Source organism: Callithrix jacchus, chromosome 19, assembly GCF_049354715.1.
Source record: "Callithrix jacchus isolate 240 chromosome 19, calJac240_pri, whole genome shotgun sequence".
NCBI classification, from domain to species: Eukaryota; Metazoa; Chordata; class Mammalia; order Primates; family Cebidae; genus Callithrix; species Callithrix jacchus.
This window is the reverse complement of record NC_133520.1, coordinates 24,159,971-24,181,203: the sequence shown is the minus strand read 5'-3', so window position 1 is coordinate 24,181,203 and position 21,233 is coordinate 24,159,971. Positions and strand designations below refer to the sequence as shown.

The 21,233-nt window shown below is 35.8% G+C and overlaps 1 protein-coding gene and 1 long non-coding RNA gene across 2 annotated transcripts in view; one reads left to right on the top strand and one right to left on the bottom strand.

Moving 5' to 3' along the window:
- Positions 1-21,233, bottom strand: part of CRB1 (crumbs cell polarity complex component 1) — a 223,616-nt gene that overhangs the window by 170,593 nt on the left and 31,790 nt on the right. The window lies entirely within an intron of this gene.
- LOC128930184 (uncharacterized) lies at positions 9,042-13,091 on the top strand. The gene is made up of 3 exons (XR_008477862.2): positions 9,042-9,133; positions 9,349-9,470; positions 11,688-13,091. It is a non-coding gene; the product is annotated as an uncharacterized LOC128930184 (long non-coding RNA).

Sequence of the window (21,233 nt, the reverse complement as noted above, 5' to 3'; positions counted from 1 at the left end):
ATCAAAATGAAAATTCTATTTTTCAAACATATAAAGAAATTGTAATTTACTGCAGTATTAAAACTAATTGCATAACCAAGTAAAGAAATAAAAGCAGACTGTGCAAAGACCAATGACAAAAATGTCATGAAGTAAGGATTATGATTATCCCAGTTTTTGCATCCATGCTTGGAAAAGCTGTGTCATATATATTATTGTATATTATTAAACCTAGCATATTGTATGTACTTTCAATGAACAACACAATAATTTTTATAGTGATAATACCTTTGGAGCAAGACTTAAATGGACACAGGAAAAAAGTTGTAGGATTATTTTAAATTATAATTGAAATTTAGTTCCCAGAGAAATTACCAGAGCAAATTTTGTTTCCTGCTTTCACAGAAGACTTATATACAGGATAGTAAATTTTCCTGGATGTAGCTTTAATTGCTATTTTCAGATCAAATTATATAGGCTGCAAAATTGTTTCCTTGCAGTAAAGTTTGCCATCTACTGGCTATTATAAGAAATTCTACCATCGTTAGTTTCAGACTTTTTGTTTTCCTTCTTTTCCTTTTTATTCTTTTTAAGAGCAGCAGAAGTCCTTCAAGGAAAATGTCATGAGTAATCCCAATGTACAAAACTGGAAAGCAGATCTGCTCAGGTCAAAGCACGGGCAGGTCCCTTGCAGCCCAGTCAGCCCAGGCTCCTGCCTCCCCTAGAGACACCTCCAAGGAACTGGGGTTTGAAACCAGCAATTTGAAAACCTCTGCACAGGAGAAAATAAGATATTTTATATAATCACTATACACAATTATATCTATATTTGAATTAAGTATTTCTAGTGCTAAAATAAAGTATTTTTTGCTTACTGAGAAGTAAAAACAAATTTGACCAGTTTTAAAGAACATGAAGACCCAAATAACAGTAAATATATTTCATTTGAGTGTGTGAGTACATCTGTGTGTATGTGTTTTCTAGTAATCAAATTTACATGGAAAACAGCTATATTGGTAATTTAGTTTAATTACCAATGTATGTTTATTTAGAGCAATGAAACAGTGCAAGGTGCAAGACTCTCTGGGAGGAGCATGTAACTTCTCTATTATAAGTAATATTTACTCCTTTGTCCTTGATATTTCTAAAGCACTTTTCTCTGAATGGGTAATTCTCTAATTTAAAATCACCAATCAAGAATCTGAACGTTGTATTCAGTGGTTTTTATGATCAATCTTTTCATTGACTTTTCTATTTAGCAATCATAGGAGATTTGCCAGCAAGAGCAGGATAGGGCAGTGGGGAGGGGCGGCAGATGGGTACCAGGCCTGCTCTGCCTCTCCCAGCCTCAGTTTCCATTTTTTTGTGATAATTAAGTCACTAAATTTAAATGCTTTGCAGACACATTGTAAGTGTTCGGTAAATGCTAGCTCTTATCTTTTATAAGATTTTTATAGATGGTTTTGAGTTCTTAATAGAAAATTTACTGAACAAGTGCAAAACATAGCAATAAAAATAATTAGGCCGTGCCCGGTGGCTCACACCTGTAATCCCAGCACTTTGGGAGGCCGAGGCAGGCGGATGACGAGGTGAAGAGATCGAGACCATCCTGGCCAACATGGTGAAATTCCGTCTCTACTAAAAATACAAAAAAATTAGCTGGGTATGGTGGCGTGCACCTGTAGCCCCAGCTACTGGGGAGGCTGAGGCAGGAGAATTGCTTGAACCCAGAAGGTGGAGGTTGCAGTGAGCCGAGGTTACGCCACTGCACTCCAGCCTGGAGCCTGGTGACAGAGTGAGACTCTGTCTCAAAAAAAAAAAAAAATTAAAAAGATACAATTCACTAATAATTATCACCTAAGGAATTTTATTTTAAGAAAGAAAACAAAACAACAACAGAAAACCCTTACATAGAGAGCCTAAAAATGGACTAATTCAAGGTGTCAACTATGCCCTTCCTGTACATTACCTGGGAATGGACAGGATCAGACAAAGATAATCATGAAATTGAGTTAGAAAGGTTCTGTTCCCCAGTGTTGTTTTTTGCAAGAAAATCTTAAAATCTGACTATAAATTTTTAAATTATTTATTGTTATTATTACTGAAACAGAGTCTCGCTCTGTTGCCCAGGCTGGAGTGCAGTGGCATGATTTCAGCTCACTGCAACCTTCATCTCCCATGCTCAAGTGATTCTCCTTACTCAGCCTCCTGAGTAGCTGGGATTACTGGAGCCCACCAGCATGCCCAGTTAATTTTTTGTATTTTAGTAGAGACAGGTTTCACTATGTTGCCCCTAGTATAGTCTCGAACTCCTGAAGTCAGGCAATCTACCCGCCTCAGCCTCCCAGGCCTCCCAAAGTGCTAAGATTACAGATGTGAGCCACAGTGCCCAGCCTTTATAAATTTGAGTACTATTTAAATGCTTGGCTCAGAGAAATGCTAGCTTATGAAATTAAAGTTGTAATAAAGACTAAATTGTTCAGAGGATCTACTGTGTCTTTATATTGTGTACCATATCTATTTATTTATAACATGCTCAGTAAACATTTCTCGAGTATTAATTGTCAAAGCCATTGTTCTTACCTTAATAGCTTCTTTATGTAAAGCTATGAATATGTATATCCATCCATATATGTATATTTAAATGTGGAATTATTGATCCTTGATCTTTTTCAACATTTTATTTAGCTATCCTCTTATCATCAGTATGCTCAGTCTTTTCTTAGGATTTACTACCTTAATTCTCACCCTAGCTCTCTAATTATAGCTGTCTCTAGGTCTCATATTAACCTCAAGAATCAAATGTATCCTTTGTCAGCAGAAGGAAAGGAAGTAGACGTGGATAGAACGCCTATTATTGCTCGTATTTGAGTTAAAACAGCAAATTTTAATATGCCTCATATTTAGCTAAACATTCCTCAATGTATTCTCGCTAACAGGTAAAGTTATTCAGGATTTTATTTATTGTTTTGGAGCATGTATATTTTTCCTCAAACTCTTGAGACAGGCAGAAATGGGAAAGTCGCTGTTAGGGATGGGGATAGAATATGTCAGCTGTGGTATGGAGTAATTTTTTTTCAATATACATGGTTGGCTTTATTTTAAAAATGGATTAATTTTTTAAACATGCAAAGGCACAGTTGTTTAAAAATTTTAGTTCTATAGTTATCTATATTTAACCTAATTTTACTTAAATAATAAGAGCAGAATAGAGAAATTGTGAACATAAAATTTGATATTTCCAACAATATCTAATGAGTGGTGTCTTATATTGTTTCATATAGAAGAGTGATGATGTAATAAATATTTGCTATATTTTGCTAATGAAATGTAGTTAGAATGAAATAGAAGGTATAAACAATGCTACTGGAGATATAACTGTCAAAATTTCCAGGTCTAAGAATGCCAATTTATGATTATAAAGTGGTTTGCTGAATTCTCTTTAGCCTGGCTTTCTGAAAAGAATATTTAGTTCCAGGATTGAGGTGGGAAGGGAGGCGGTGTGGGAGGGGCACATCTTTAATCAGGACATAGCCAAAATGGCTTGCACATGGTAGGCAGTCAATAGAAATTTGTTGAATAATGAATGAGTGAGCAAGGAAACCTGAATTCTCATTTAAGCCTTGCTGTGAAATTCTTACTATGACTTCTTTAGATAAAATCGAGCAGAACAAATCATCGGTTAAATCACCTACTTTGATGTACAGTGTGATAGAATCCACATGGAGCAGTTAAAATAAGAAGTAGATGGGCTCCTTTAAGACCATTTTTCCTTTGTATTCCTATGGTGTCTAAAACACCAGGCATTCACTGTCTTACATGTAACTTTTTCGATGTATGTGGGCTTAAATACTAAATTGAGGCCAATTTAATATAATGGAAGAGGACATTTTTACCATCTCTGTGACTTTAAGAAAAATCATTTCACTGAGCCTCGGTGGTCTGATTACTGAAGAAAATAATGTGGAGCCTGATGTATGGTGGATAAAAGCATGAAGTTTGGTGCTTGGGTTTAAATCCTGGCTCTGCCACTTACTAAGTCTGTGAGTTTTATCAAGATATCACCTCCGTACCTCAGTTTCCATTTTTATAAAAGTGGTACCTATCCCATAGAGTTTTTATAAAGAGTTAATTAACATAAAACGCCTAACAGGGCTTGGCACAGAGTCAGCATTATCAACCATCATTGTCGTTGTTATTATTATTAGCAATAAAAGAAAAACAAAAACAAAAAAAAGAACCAAAGAAAAGGAATAAAAGAGATAACATACACAAAGTTCCTTGTAAGAATCAGGCATAAAGTAGTTTTAAAAAAATATTATTTGCCTTTTCTTTCAATGCAGGGTCCAAAGTACATATATCTTGTCACTCGTCTGTTGACTAGCAGAGTACCATGTACATAGTTGGTGCTTGGTAAACACATATTTAACAAATGAATAAATTCAAGAAAATGAAACGATATGATATTGCAAAGAGAGTTCTGGGGTTCTAAGAGATGCAAGTTTATCACTGGCAACATTCTCTAACAATCATACCTAATAATCTGGGCAAGTGCCCGTCATCATCAACCACAATGAATATTTGTGCAAATGCCTTGAAACATGACTTTCTTACTCCAGATGAGAAGATTGGTTCTGCCCAAGATGCGTTAGCATCACCTGTATCCCAATATCCCTGTTCTACTATTGTCTCCTCTTTAGAAGGTCAGTGGCCTTACTGAGAAACTTTTCTATGAACATATTTTTAAATCCCCTGTATCTGATAGGCACATTGCTATATGCTTTTATATATAATTTCTGATCATCAGCATCATCACAGATGAAAGCAGGTCCTGCTGGTTCAAAGGTATCTTTTTCTCTCAAAGCATCCCCGTGAGAATCAAAGCCTCTGGGTCCTTCTTTACATAGCCTACACACCTAAGCACAGGGTCTGGCTTGCATCAGGTCTTGGGTGTTAGGGTTAGTAGGGTAAGGGACCAAATGCATGTGCTAGGCTTCAATCATACACATTTACCTCATAGAAGATAACCTGCCCTTTGTCATCCTTAGAACATGACTAAATGACGTAAGTTGTGAAGGTCATTTTTACTGTCAATCATGAAAAATTTTAATGAGGGTCTAATTATATTCCTTTGACATTACATTTACTTACAGCTAATCAGGCCTGAAATCACTGACCTTATTACACTCTATGTATATTTTAATAATGACAGGCTTTTGAATGTCCTCTTTTACTATGAAGCAGACTTATATTTTATTAGTTTCTTTGGCTCTAGCAAATTGAAATTCTCACAGTAAAGTTAAAAATGTTCTGAACAAAAAGGAAAAATTTTCTCCTGCTCCATAAGGCCATGTTTTGAAGAACTGACCAATGATCAACACACCTAATTTCAATAACGATTATAAAATGATGGTGCAGGAAAATTTAGCTACACGACAGATCCAAAAGTTTTAATATCTTCACTGGAGACTTACCAATGAGCTGAGTAAGCATAGCATACACAATTACTTTTAAAGAAAAAAATAAGTGACATTGGTAAAAAAATAAAAACAGCCCTTCAAACTCTAGTTCATTCCACTGTATATCAAAATAGTATTGGCAATCCGTATAAGAATGAAAATAATTGGAACAATCTAGTTTTTCAACATTATTTTTGTTGCTAACAAAAGCATCTCCAATTTATTGGTTCCTTGCATAACCCTTGTGTTTCACTTAATCCCTATAAACAAATTATGGGATTGGGGAGGTATTACATCCACTTTATAAATATGGAATTGAGTTTCAGGAATGTAAATAACTTCCCCAAGGTTTTGCATCTAATATGTGCTGGATCAGGATGCTCCAACGACTTTAAAACATTTGTTTGAAAAAAAATCCCAATGTAAAGGAAGATGGAGTTATAAAAAGAAACATCTAAAACATTATCTAGATCAGCATTTTCTAAACATTAACGTTCATATGAACTGCTAAGGATCTTGTTAACCTTGCAGATTCAGGAGGAGGGAGGCCTCAGACTTGACATTTCTGATAAGCTCCTAAGTAATACTGAAGCTGCTAGTCCACATACTACATTTAAATAGCAAGCATCTCTACCAGTGCTGTCTAATGAAAGTATAATGTGAGCTACATAAGGAATGTTAAGTCTTCTGTAATCATGTTAAAAAGGAAAAGCAAACAGGCAAATTAGTTTTAAATATTTTATTTTTATCTAAATATATATAAAGCATTATATTTCAATATATAATTAGTATAAAAATTATTATTATTATTATCAGAGACAGAGTCTCATTCTGTTAACCAGGATGGAATGCAATCGCGTGATTTCGGCTCACTGCAACCTCTGCCTCCTGAGTTCAAGGGATTCTCATGCCTCAGCCTCCCGAGTAGCTGGGATTACAAGAATGTGCCACCATGCCCAGCTAATTTTTTCTATTTTTAGTAGAGATGGAGTTTCACCATGTTGGCCAGGTTGGTCTTGAGCTCCTAACTTCAAGTGATCCACCCGCCTTGGCTTCCCAATATGCTGGGATTAAAGGCGTGAGCCACTGTGGCTGGCCAGTGTAAAAGTTATTAATGAAATATTTACACTTTTAACATTAGGCCTTTGAAATTCACTGTGTATTTTACACTTATAGCACGCTTAACTCTAGTCACATTTCAAGGACTGAAAAGCCACATATGATTAGTGGCTACTGTATTGGACAGTGCAGCTCTCAACAGCATTCTCACATTTTTGTACAGAGAACTAAAGTCTAGAAAAATAATGTGTGGGTATGAGTAAGACATTATTCCTCCAGAATTTAAATTATCTTCTTTATGACATCATTCTCATAGTAGCCATGAATAAAAATTTCTCAAAATACTTTGAATGTTTAACTGTGATGTATATTCAAATTTTTAGAAGCCCAAAGCAAGGAGTGCCTTTCCCATCAATCCATACATTTTTACATGCTCCTTGATCTTCTGGCCTGAGGGACTACAGCATTTATTACTGTTAAGATACAATTTAACACTTATCTATATGCATCCTAAAGTGTTCTTCGTGTCATATATGAAGACTTGTCCTCACAATTAGCAAAAACATTCTTTAAGTTCAGGAACTATAATATATGCTTTTCATTATGCCTGTATATAGGAGGTATGTATTTGGTTTTGATAACATTTTGAATACGATCTCCTAATAGTAAAATAAATATGTGATGATTGTTTGCTTTGCTGATTAATTGGTTTTATTCCAGGGAAATTTTTTTTCACTCACTCTATGGCTCACTATGTTTGAACAGAGAGAAAATGATTTATTTCTCTTAGGTGACTCAAAGTTGTGAACCAAATTTGGGGAAAACCCAGGTTACTGTGGTTACCGGATAACTTGGAAGTCATCATGAATATATTTGTTTTCTTTTTATTTAGCTAAACGCCCCATGGCAATGAGCACAACAACTACAATACTATTGTGCCTTTGGTCTGGATACGATTTTTCAAGAGTTTGTGAATGGCTCCCTGCCCAGTGTGCTGCGGCACATGCTGTTCTGAGCAGGACCTTGGCAAATACAGACATGCCTCAGCTCATGTGCACAGCCCCATGGCACACATGGAGAATGGGTCTTGATCTCCTAGGTATCCATTTGGCAAACTCTACTCCAGGCTATGGCAAGCGATTATGTAATGAATTCTGAGGCTTCATTGCTGAGCACAAAACACCAGGCAAATGTGAATAGCCCATACTTTTGAAATCAGAGGGAAAGAGATGCATGGTTGCTGACATCTTTCTGAGAGTTGAAAGAGAATATCTGATATTTTGAATTGGCAGCTTAACTGAATAAAAAAGAAAAATACATAAGGATAGCTCTATTGTAGAAAATGCATGAGATATCATAATTTAGATAAAATCATTCTTGCTCATAATCTGGTCATATAGAAGAGCATGGCTATGGCTTTGCACTTAAAATATTTTGGGGGTTAGTGGGGAGGGAAGAACAAGGTCAAGCAAATAATCCATTAATTTCAAATCAATTAATTTAATTAATAGTTTCATGAGAGTGTTTTATTTGATATGATCATTTAGTTTTTAAAATAAATCCTGTAAACTATTCAACATTGTATATACCTATAGTGTACAGTATAGAGTAGATAATCAATAACTCACTATTGAACTGAACCAAGCAAGCCTGATCCCCATCTTCCTATGTTTAACTACTTGACTCCATTATGCTTTCCATCTTTCTTTCTCTTGAAAAATTATATCCTGCCTACCACCATCTACTCCTGTACCACATTGCTGTCATAAATTCCCCTTGATCGTTCACTTATAAGGGCTCTCGAAGGATGCTTATGTGTGAAATAGAGACCTTTGCTTTTTTCTATGTCACTTTTTATGATGTTGAAACTTAATACATTCAAAAAAATTACTAAACTTCCCCATGTAATATCTAGTGAATTATAAGTCAAATAGGGACCATGTCTGCCCTGGAGCACACTGAATATCCTAAAAAAGGATGAGTATTCAGGCTCCATTGGTTAGGGTAGAAAAAGCTCCACCTGTCAGGGAGTCCAACAGGTACAGTCATAGTGTATATGAAGTATTAGTAAAGCAGGGGCCCTTGAGTGAGCTAAGGCAGAAGGAACACACTTTCTCATGAGGACTATTTACGGTTTTCCACACTTTTGGTGAATACTATAAAATGCATATCTTTAAGACTGTTTCAATTCCCTGTGCAGAAATAAAGTAAGGATGCTATCAATTATTTCCTGAAGTGAAGGAGCCTCAGAGCTGATAGAATAAAGCCAGGTCTTTGTAGAATAATTAACCATTTAATCTTTACAAAATAAAAGCAAGATTTTAAGTCTTTCATCAAATAAGTCAACTAATATTCATCCTCCAAGAGGATGCTAATCCTGTGGGATAAAAGGGATTGAGACCCTTATAGAATCTGTTTACCTCAGGTCTATTTCTAAAGCACCCTCTCATGTTGTTATAGAAACCACTTGCGGCTCAAAATCTCCCATCATGATTATTGCTATAGTAACCACCAAAAGACAAGAAGCTAGTTTTTCATCCATTTGCCATTGTCTCCGCTGCTCAAGATAGTTTTGTTTCTAAATCCTCCTATGTTGCTGGAAACACAGGGGAAGAAAGGGTAAACAAATTAAATGGGTAAGAAAAAAAGAAAGGGAGAAACGACAACACATTACAAGCAATGAACGGATCCGAGATATTTTGTTTATACTCAGAGAGTAAAGAAATTGTAATTACATAGACAAACTAGTTTTTAAATTGGTGACCAAATCTCTTTATTTCCATCTGTTAAGAAATTATATTTTTAAATAGTAGAATATTTTTTAAGTATTCTCCTTTATTTTTTTTTTGAGATGGAGTCTTTCTCTGTCACCCAAGTTGGAGAGCAGTGGCGTGATCTCGGCTCACAGCAACCTCCGCCTCCTGGGTTCAAGCAAATGTCCTGGCTCAGGCTCCCAAGTAGCTGGGACTACAGGTGAGTGCCAGCAAGCCTGGCTAATTTTTTTTTTTTTTAGTAAAGACGGAATTTCACTATATTGGTCAGGCTGGTCTCGAACTTCTGACCTTGTGATCCACCCACCTCAGCCTCCCAATATTCTCTTATTTTTAAAGCCATCATTGAGCATTTTAGAGAATTTCCCAATAATATACCTCTGTTTAATATTGTCTCTTTTAGTATAAATCAAGGTGATTTTCCTGTAATCATTTATTAGAAGATATTGTCAGGTCCTGATATAGTCTCATATTTAAAAAGTAAACTTCTGGTAACATTTATCATTTGCTTGTAATAAGAACATTCAGAAACCTCTCTTTGGAACAAATAATACATTGTTGTTAACTCTAGTCATCCTGCTATTCAATAGAACACCAGAACTTATCCTCCTTTTTAACTGTAACTTTGCATCCATTGACTAATCTCTCATATCCCACCTTATTCTGCTAACCCCCACCCTTTATCCTCTGGCAACTACTATTCTGCTGTCTACTCCCACAAGAAAAACTTTTTAGATTTCACATGTAAGTGAGATATTGCACTATCTGTCTTTCCATGCCTGACTTATTTTACTTAATATAATGTCATCCAGGTTCATCTATGTTGCTGGAAACGACCAAATGTTATCGTTTTATGACTGAATAATATTCCCTTTTGATAGCACTTTTTAAATTCATTTATCCATTAATGAGCATTTACGTTGATTTTATATTTTGGTTATTGTGAATGATACTACAATAAACATAGGCGTGCAGATATCTCTTGAAAATACTGATTTCATTTCCTTTGGATGTAATGATTTATAATACTTTAGGTATATACCCAGTAATGGGATTGTTGGATCAAATGGTATTTCTATTTCTAGATCCCTGAGGAATTGCCACACTGTCTTCCACAATGGTTACACTAATTTATACTCCCACCAACAGTGAAAAAGTGTTCCTATTTCTCCACATCCTCTCCAACATCTGTTATCCCCGGATTTTTTAATGATCACCATTCTAACTGGTGTGAAATGGTATCTCAATGTGGTTTTAATTTGCATCTCTCTAATGACAGTGATAATGAGCATTTTTTCATATGTTTGTTGACCGAATAAATGTCTTCTTTTGAAAAATGCCTGTTTATATTCTTTGTCCACTTTTTTGATGGGGTTGTTTGATTTTTCTTATAAATCTGTTTTAGTTGTTTGTAGATTCTAGATATTAGCCCTTTGTCAGATGGGTAGCTGTCAAAAATTTTTTCCCATTCTGTTGGTTACCAGTTCACTCTAATGATTGTTTCTTTTGCTTTACAGAAGCTCTTGATTTTAATTAGATCCCATTTGTCTATTTTGGCTTTTGTTGCCAATGCTCTTGGTGTTTTAGTCATGAAGTCCTTGCCTATGCCTATGTCCTCAATGGTATTGCCTAGGAGATAGAGACTAATGGAACAGAACAGAGACCTCAGAAGTAATGCCACACACCTACAATCATCTGCTCTTTGGCAAAACTGACAAAAACAAGCAATGGGGAAAGGATTCCCTGTTTAATGAATGGTGTTGGGAAAGCTGGCTAGCCATGTGCAGAAAGCTGAAACTTGACCCATTCCTCACACCTTATATAAAAATTAACTCCAGATGGATTAAAGATTTAAACATAAGACCTAGCACTGTAAAAACCCTAGAAGAAAACTTTTGAGGTTTTATTTAAAAAAAAAAAAATCCTTACCTAAACCAATGTCATAGAGCTTTTTCCCTATGTTTTCTTTAAGTGGTTTCATTTCAGATCTTATGTTTAATTCTTCAATCAATTTTGAATTGATTTTTGTATATGGTGAGAGATAGGGGTCTAGTTTCATTCTTCTCCATGTGGATATCCAATTTACCCAGTATCATTTATTGAAAAGGTTGTCTTTTCCCTATTGTCTATACTTGGCACTGTGTCAAAAATCAATGGGTTGTAGATGCAGGGATTTATTTCTGGGTTTCCTATTTGGTTCATTGGTCTATGTGTTAAGTTTTATGCCATTTACCATGCTGTTTTGGTTACTGTAGCCTTGTGGTATATTTTGAAGTCAGGTCATGTGACGTTTCCAATTTTGTAATTTTTGCTCAAGATTGCTTTGGCTATTTGGGGTCATTTGTGGTTCCATAAAAATTTTAGGATAATTTTCTCTCCTTTTGGGAAGAATGTCATTGGTATTTTTTCTTTTTTTTAGGTGGAGTCTCACACTTTCACCCAGGCTGGAGGGCAAAGGTGCTATCTCGGCTCACCACAACTTCCACTTCCCATGTTCAAGCGATTGTCCTGCCTCAGCCTGCCCAGTATGTGGGACTACAGGAGCTTGCAACCACACGCAGCTAATTTTCATATTTTCAGTAGAAATGGGGTTTCACCATGTTGGTCAGACTGGTTTCAAACTCCTGACTTCAGGTGATTCACCTATGTAGGCCTCTCAAAGTGCTGGGATTAAAGGTGTTAGCCACCACACTCGGCCTGTCACTGGTATTTTGATGGAGATTGCACTCAATCAGTAGATGCAGAGGTGTACTTTGAGTTGTATGGCCATTTTAACAATATTATTCTTTGATCCATGAACATAAGATATTTGTGCCTTCTTTAGTTTCTCTCTTCAATGTTTTATGGTTTTCATTGCCAAGATTTTTCACCTCCTTTGTTAAATTTGTTACTAGGCATTCTGTTTTTTTTTTTTTTTTTTTTTTTTTTTTTTTGGAGCTATGGTAAGTAAGTGAAATTGCTTTCCTGCTTTCTTTTTCAGACAATTCACCATTGGTGTATAGAAATGTCACTGATTTCTGTATGTTGATTTTGTATCTTGAAATTTACTGAACTTGTTTATTGTCTGTAATGGTTTTTTTGGTGAAGTCATTGGGGTTTTCTCCATAAAATATCATGTCATCTGTAACAGAGACAATGTGCTTCAATTAATTTTAAAATTTTAATGTGACATTAAATTTTGGCACTATTTTGTGTAAAAATGGCATGTATAAATTGAACCAATGACTTTTTTTACTTCTGGTCTCAGACTTCACCTCTTAATAGTCACTTTCTTTGGGTATTAAGAAGAAACAAATTTGATAGTTAGTTTCTAATATCCCAATAGAAACACATAAAAATCTGACTTTGAAATAGTTTAAAAGCAGAGTTTTGAACCAAAGCTCATGTGATGAGAAGATGATGCAAGAATGATAATGGCAATGATGCTTAAAGCCCCTGTGTGCCAGTGAAGATCTTAGATATATCTGGGGTTACTTCTTAAACCAAAACCTGTAGCAATGATGCATTGAATAGAAAAAGTTGTTGTGAATAAAAGGCTAATCTTCAAAAATATGAAGTCAGGATAAGTTTTATACATGGCTATTGACCTCAGTTCACCTCTAAGATTATTGTTTTAGAATGCTAGTTTAAGAAGCAATTGTTATATTTTAAACATTTTATTTGAAAATGAATAACTTAAATTATTCAAATAAGTGTTGGCCATTTTCAGGATACTGAATTCACCCAAAACAAAAATAAAAGTGCATCTAGTCACTCAAGTAAGAAGAAGTAACTTTGAATAAACTAACCAACTCAACTTATTGCACCTGAAGGTTATTTTTAATTAAGCACATTCTTTAGAAAACTCTAAACAAATATGTGGAGTTGATGCAAATACTTCTTTGCTTCAGCTGGTTGTCTTTGTTTGGATATTTATATTCATGAAGTATAATTTCACTCTTAGAGAGTCTATATGAATGGAAAAATTAAATGTTGTTTCTGATACTTTTCTCCACACATGTGGGTTTGTGTACCCCTCAGCACGTTTTGCTTTCCATCTGTTTAGTTTAGTTTTATGCAGGCACAGCTTTGGAGCTGAGAGAAAGAGATTGTCTGAAACTATCTTTGGCTGAACTGTGTTGACACAGCATTTACAGTCAACCCCAAGCTTTTCCAAAATTTGTTATGATGAGATAATAAATAGTTCATATGTGTAAAATAGTGCTGAACACAAAGACACACAGGAAATATTTAATGCCTTTTTGTGAATCCAAACTAGTTTGGTCATTGTGATGGGATCAACTATGTACCAAATCCTTTTCTGTGGTTACTCAAACCATCTTTATTGCTGATGCTTATTATGATCATAAATAGTGCACGGATCTCTCTATATAGTCTCAAATCACATTTTTCTTACATGAAACACATAATTTAACCAATTCGTTAAATTATTAATGTCTTAAGTGTCTAGCACTTTTGAGAGACAGCTGCCTTTCACCAATATTCACTTCTGGCAAAGACAGGGTAGACAGTACGAGACTCACCCTCCTGATGTAAACAAATGAAAAAGGTAGGAAATATATGAGGTATCTATCTTCAAGAATTGAGCACTGTTAGTGCAGAACTATGATCTTTGTTAGACGCGAAACACACATAAATACACCAGCAACCTCCTGGGATGGATGTCTGGAAGAGCTTTTGTTCTGTGGGCAGAGAGAAGGGGTACAATGAGAGGAGCAGCAACGTTTCTGAGCTGAAGAGGCTGAGGTCAGAGTCATAGGCAGCAGAAGCAATTAGAGTTTATAGGCCAGAGCACCAGAGAAGAAAGAGCCACTCAGAGGATGGGCTCAAAAGACTCATTAATTATCATGGGACTTTGAGGGGCCTAGCAGATATCCTCTGCTGAGAAATTGAGAGATAAAAATGTCAAAAATTAGAGAGTTGGAGTTCCAGCTCAGCCCGTGTGGAAAGACATCACACTGAATATCTCAACCATGGAGAAACCAGGAAGGCCTTTCTTTAGGAGTAAAGACCACCCTATGTAGGAAGAAATTCCCTATACAGGAATGCCATACATTCAAAAACAAAATAAAAGTGTTAAAAAAATAAAACCAAGATTTACAGGGAAAAACACATATTTTAGTTGCCTGCCAGAACAAAATTCCAAATCTTTTAAAGGACGTTAACATAATCAGGAACCCCTTTAATTATCATCTGAATGTCCAACATGAAATAAAAATGATTAGATCTGAGAAGCGGAAAAGTGTAACCTCTAATCAAGAAAAAAGTAGTCAGTAGAAAGAAGTATTGAAATGACCTAACTGTTGAAATTAGCAGACAAGAACTTAATATTTTTCAAGGACTTAAATAAATGAATGAATATGAGTAAACAATGAGAAATCTTTGCAGATAAATGAAAACTATGAGAAAGACCCAGTGGAAATTTCAGAAGTGAAAAGTTAAATATCTGAAATGAAGAATATTTCTGATAGGCTGAACGGTACCTTGGAACCAGAGAAAGAAGGATTCACATATTTTAAAATGATCAACAGAAATTACATAATCTGAGAATGGATAGGAGATACGTTTGAAAAAAAAAATGCAGAGAGTTGCAGTGATCCAAGTATAATTCCAAGTAAGCTCCCATATAATTGCAATACCAGAGGGAAAGGAGAAAAAGAACAAGAAGGAAAACTATTTTGATTTAATAATAGCCAAATATTTCCCAAATTTGGTGGAAAATGTCGACTTACAGATCCAAGAGCCTTAGCAGATCTTAGTCAGGGTTAATACAAGGAAAATTATACCTAAGCACTTATAGTAAGACATGGCCTCTGTTTTTTGAAAGCTTATCCTCTTTTAGGAGAGACAGGGGGATACAGATAAATAAGACAAAATAAGAAGTCCTAGAGATCTTTACTTAGTGCTAAGGAACCCAAGGGCAAAAGAAACAGTTATGGGGCAACCAAGAGGGTTTATTTAAATTGTTCTGAAGATCTGATTGAGAGGAAGAAACAGGCCATTTCATGAAGAAAAACAAAATTTAAGTTCTAAACCTGAAGTTATCTCTTATATAGGATTATAGCAGAAAGTCATGGAAGTAGATTTAATTTTTGTTTCTGAATTCTTATATAAATGTACACCTATTAACATATACAGTGTTAATATATGCATGTGTATAAATATATGTATACATATTTACATATGGGTAATAACATGTAATTGTTGTACTTTCTCCAACTGCCATCTATCGAGGTGTCAGGTGGTGTATGTACATTTTCTTAAGTAATTGGCATGGAAAGCTCTAAAGTAACATCAATATTAACCTCTTAAAGAGGGGAAAAGAGTTACTGAGTATATTAGTCTGTTCTCACACTGCTAATAAAGACATCCCCGAGACTGGGTAATTTATAAAGGAGAGATATTTAATTGTCTCACAGTTCCACATGCCTGGGGAGGCCTTGGGAAACTTACGATCGTGGCAGAAGGGGAAGTAAACATGTCCTTCTTCACATGGCAGGAGCAAGAAGTGCCAAACAAAAGCAGGGAAAGCTGCTTGTAAAACCATAAGATCTCCTGAGAACTCATTCATTATCATGAGAACAGTGGCATGGTGGTAACCACCCCCATGATTAAATTACCTCCCAGTGACTCCCTCCCATGACACAAGTAGATTATGAGAACTACAATTCAAGATGAGTTTTGGGTGGAGACACAGCCAAAGCATATCACTGAGTGTAGCACACTTTTTATTAAGAAGCAGAAACATAATTATCATCCTGGATTATCTGACTTCAAAGTTCATACTCTTTCCTCAATATCAGGCTCTCTTTCTATCACTAGTCACATAACTATAGACAAGTTGCTTTATTTACTTTAACCTTAGTTTCCCCAAATATTGCATAAGGATACCAAACACTTTTCTAAGTTGGTCTCTGAACTAAAGAAAAAGTTAGTAAAATGCTCCTGGCATAGACCATGACACTTCCGGGAAGTTCAATTAATCATATATTCCCTTCTATTCCCTCTCACCTCCAATTTTCCTACTGGAATATGTGCCCTATAGGGTAGAGAAAGTGCCTTCTTCTTTCTTGCAGTTCCTGTGCCTATCACAGGGCCTGGCATATAAAGATGCTTAAACATATTTGATAAAGGAAGACAAGTTTATACTGATCGGAGTTAAATAATGTAATACCAACTCATTATGATTCTACTCTAACCTTGTAATGTTGACATTAATTATTAGAATGTTCTGAAATGAAGACTATTCAGAGGACTAACACTGATAGTGTATATAGTTCCTTAAGGAGAAGTCTTGAAGAATTTGCATGGATTTACATCAATATTTTGTCAATAAAGAATTTGTTCTGTATCATACTACAAAATAAGAGCACCAAAAGGATTGTTTTGGTAGATATAATTCATCTACTTTACACACAGCCTCTTTTCTGAGAAAATCATTGTTTCCAAAATTTGATCTGAATTCATAAATGTACAGGGTCTTGATTTTACATTGGCTTACACATGTACATTATTTTTCTTGTAGTTACATTCTTTACTAGTTTTAACTGTGCTAGTTAACAAATCTGTTACCCTTTTAAAATTTAACAAGACCTACAATATTAACTAAAAAAGATTAAAGACTTAAGAGGTATTTGCAGTCCCATGTTTACTGAAGTACTGTTCACAATAGGCAAGATGTGGAATCAGCCTGTGTACACCAACAGATGAATGAATTTTTTTTTTTTTTAGATGGAGTTTCGCTCTTGTTACCCAGGCTGGAGTGCAATGGCGCGATCTCGGCTCACTGCAACCTCCACCTCCTGGGTTCAGGCAATTCTCCTGCCTCAACCTCCCGAGTAGCTGGGATAGGCACGCGCCACCATGCCCAGCTAATTTTTTGTATTTTTAGTAGAGACAGGGTTTCACCATGTTGACCAGGGTGGTCTCGATCTCTTGACCTCGTGATCCACCCGCCTTTGCCTCCCAGATGAATGAATTTTTAAGTGCAGTATATATACCACAAAAAGAATGAAATCCTATCATTTGCAGCAACATGAATGGAACTGGAGGTCATTATGTTAAGTGAAACAAGCCAGGCATGGAAAGACAAATATCACATGTTCTCATTCATATTGGAGTGAAAAAAAAGTGGATCTCATAGAGGTAGACTGATGGTTACCAGAGGCTGGAAAGGGAAAGGAGGCAAAGGTATAAAGAGGAGTTGGTCAGTGGGTACAAAAATGCAGTTTGATAGCAGGAATACATTCTAGTATTTGAAAGTAAATTAGGGATATTATAATTAAGCACAATTTACTGTGTATTTTTAAATAGCTAGAATAGAACAATTGCAATGTTCCCAACACAAAGAAGAGACAAAATTTGAGGTGATGGACATCCCAATTAGCCTAATGCAATCATTACAGATTGTGGACCTGTATCAAAATACCACTTTCAACCCAAAAATGTCTACAACGACAATGGAGTTTGGCTCTGTCTTTCCACCCAAATCTCATGTTCAATTGTAATTCCCAGTGTTGGGGGAAGGACCTGGTGGGAGGCAATTGGATCATGAGAGCAGATTTCCCCTATGATGTTCTTGTGTTAGTGACTGAGTTCTCACAAAATCGGATGGTTTAAAAGTGTCTGGCAATTTCGCACCACTCACTCGCTCCTGCCTCCGTGTGAAGAAAGTGCTTGCATCCCCTTCATCTTTTGCCATGATTGTAAGTTTCCTGAGGCCTCCCAGTCATGCTTCCTATTAAGCCTGCAGAACTGTGAGTCAATCAAACCTCTTTCCTTCATAAGTTTCCCAGTCACAGGTTGTTCTTTATAGCAGCGTGAGAATGGATTAGTACAAACCATGATGTGTCAATTTAGAAAATAAAACAAAACTTAACTGGACAAAACACTGTGGAAAAGGATTAATGCACTTGATGGATTAAACAGAATGAACATTGCAAGAATAATATCATATGTTGCTATGCGTAAAAAAAACCACAATATAAAAGTGCTATCTTTTATTTTATTTGAATAGATAATCATCCCTATTTTGTAGCCATATTATGTTTTTTCTGTCTTAACAGTGTGTTTTTATTTATTTGTTTGTTTTGAGACAGAGTTTCGCTCTTGTTGCCTAGGCTGGAGTGCTGTGGTGTGATCTTGGCTCACTCCAACCTCTGCCTCCTGGGTTCAGGCAATTCTCCTGCCTCGCCTCCCAAGTAGCTGGAATTACTCAATGCCTGGCTAATTTTATTTTGTATTTTTAGTAGGGACTGGGTTTCACCATGTTGGCCAGGCTGATCTCAAATTCCTGACCTCAAGTGATCCACTCACCACGGCTTCCAAAGTGCTAGGATTACAGGCATGAGCCACCGTGTCTGGTCTGTTAACGGTGTTTTATGACTGACAGAGGTTGCATATTCATTCAGTTTCCATGATTTCTTTTGTTTCAACTAATAGCAACTAATAAACAGTTACTATGTACTTATCCTTCCATGCTAAGGTTTCTTTCTTATATTAATTATATATACATGTTTTTTTCAGGGACATTAAAAATTTTTTCATTTCATCAAATCTGGAGCAACATACCTAAGCTATATTGTTTATGGGAAAATCTACGGTGTGATAATTTAATTACCACTTACAGAAAAGAATAGCAGAAAATGTGAGAAAAGCCCTAGGTTTTTCTTTCACTTGGCTATATAAAATTTAAGTTTTTGTACAAAGAAAGATATAGCACCCAAAATTTAAAAGATGAGCAAAAGAGCTCAGCATATTTAACAGATAAAGTGCTCCTACAAATCTATAAGAAAGAGATAAGCACTGGCAATTGGGGAATTTCCCATGAAAAGAAACAAATAATAATAATACCATATTATATACTTGAAATTTCCTGAGAGAGTAGATCTTAAATCATATCACCACACACACACACACACACACACACATACACACACACATACACGGTAACTATGTGAGATGAGACATGTGTTAACTAACTTGATTGTGGTAATCATTTCACAAAACATACATACGTCAAGCATCACAGAGTTCATCTTAAATTTGTACAATTTTATTTGTCCACTGTACAGCAACAAAGCTGGAAAAAAATAAAGTAGTTGCAAGAACGTTAAAAACTGAATTTTTAATGAAATACAGGAAATGTGTTACATAATTTTGGAAAGCAAATATATTGTTGCACATTAGATTCCAGGGATTATTCATCTTATAACTGAACATTTGTTTCCTTGATCAACATATCTCAATTTTCCTCACCCGGCAGCCTCTGATAATCACTATTGTATTATCTGTTTCTATGGGTTTGGCTTTTAAAATTCCACATAGAAAAGATCATATAGTATTTGTATTTCTCTTTCTGACTTACTTCACCTACATAATGCCCTCAAGTTTCGTCCATCTTGTCACAGATGGCAGAATTTTATTCTTTCTGATGGCTGAGTAATAGCCCATTGCACTTGTATATCGTATTTTCTGTATCCATCCAGCAAGGAACATTTAAGTTATTTCCATACCTTGGCTATTGTGACTGATGCTGCAAGCAACAACTTTAGAAGTCTGAAATTATGTCAATATAAAATCATTAACATTTAAAAGTTAGCTTAGCCTTTTATGTTTAGACTTTTCATTAATCTGAAATTTCTATATCAGATGAATGGCAGGTGTTATAGGTGAGATTGTTGATCATCAAAATATTCGTTACTGTCCTCACCTCCATGGGAGAATATATTTCCCTGCCCTGTGGATGTCAGATTTGGCTGCATGTCTGCTTTGGCCAATGGGCTATTAACAAACATAAGGCACATGATATTTCCTACTCTCCCATATTTCCCTATGTAATTTTAATGTTTTTAAAGACAAAAGTCAATATTGAATTAATATGACTATGCAAATATGGTTGTCAGGTGAACCACATAGAATATGCTAATTATATATTTATTAGTATATAAGTTATTTTTCATTCACTGAAATTTCTCTTTCTGTATATATATCACTTGTTGATTGATCTGGAAGTTTTCCGATAGAACTCTAAAGCGTCTCTTAATCTGGTAAAAATACATATACAAAATTAATAAATTCACTTCCCATTCAACTGTTTGCTCAGCAAGCTAATTACATAGCTCTTACCTTGGGACGTCCTTTTACCGTTATCTTGGGGATTACTTTTCCCTATTATCTGTCATCTGAAGATCCCGGAATCTGACAATTTCCTGACAGGATATTATTCTCAGTCTGCAGCCCAGGAAAGGGAACAATTTAGATACCACAAGATTTTGCATAGGTTTGGTAAGAGCGAAGACAAAAGACGATGCGTTCCTAAGCCTCAAAGATCTCAGTTTTCTTTTTATATTTTTCTGTTCTAAAAATTGCCAACTCAGTGAGGCTTCTCATTCTCCTTGAGGAGGGAAAGAGAGTCTCTAGGACAGTATCCTCCTTCAACTTTGACCTAGAAAACATAATTGTTTTCAATAATGTGGTGTCTTCTTGTAACCTTCCACTGTTGGGTAACTCTGTGCATAGGAAACTGTATCATTGAAATGTTTGTAAACATCATACCATTGCACACATGGTTCTCTGCCCAAATGAAAAAGTTAAAATAAAGCTATACCCCTAAATCACTAGTTAAAACTATTTTCATTTTATCTGCCGGTGTGCAAATGTAGATTTTTTTTTTTTTTTTTTTGAGACTGAGTTTCACTCTTGTTACCCAGGCTGGAGTGCAATGGCGGGATCTCGGCTCACTGCAACCTCCGCCTCCTGGGTTCAGGCAATTCTCCTGCCTCAGCCTCCTGAGTAGCTGGGATTACAGGCACGTGCCACCATGCCCAGCTAATTTTTTGTATTTTTAGTAGAGACAGGGTTTCACCATGTTGACCAGGATGGTCTTGATCTCTTGACCTCGTGATCCACCCGCCTCAGCCTCCCAAAGTGCTGGGATTACAGGGTTGAGCCACTGTGCCCGGCC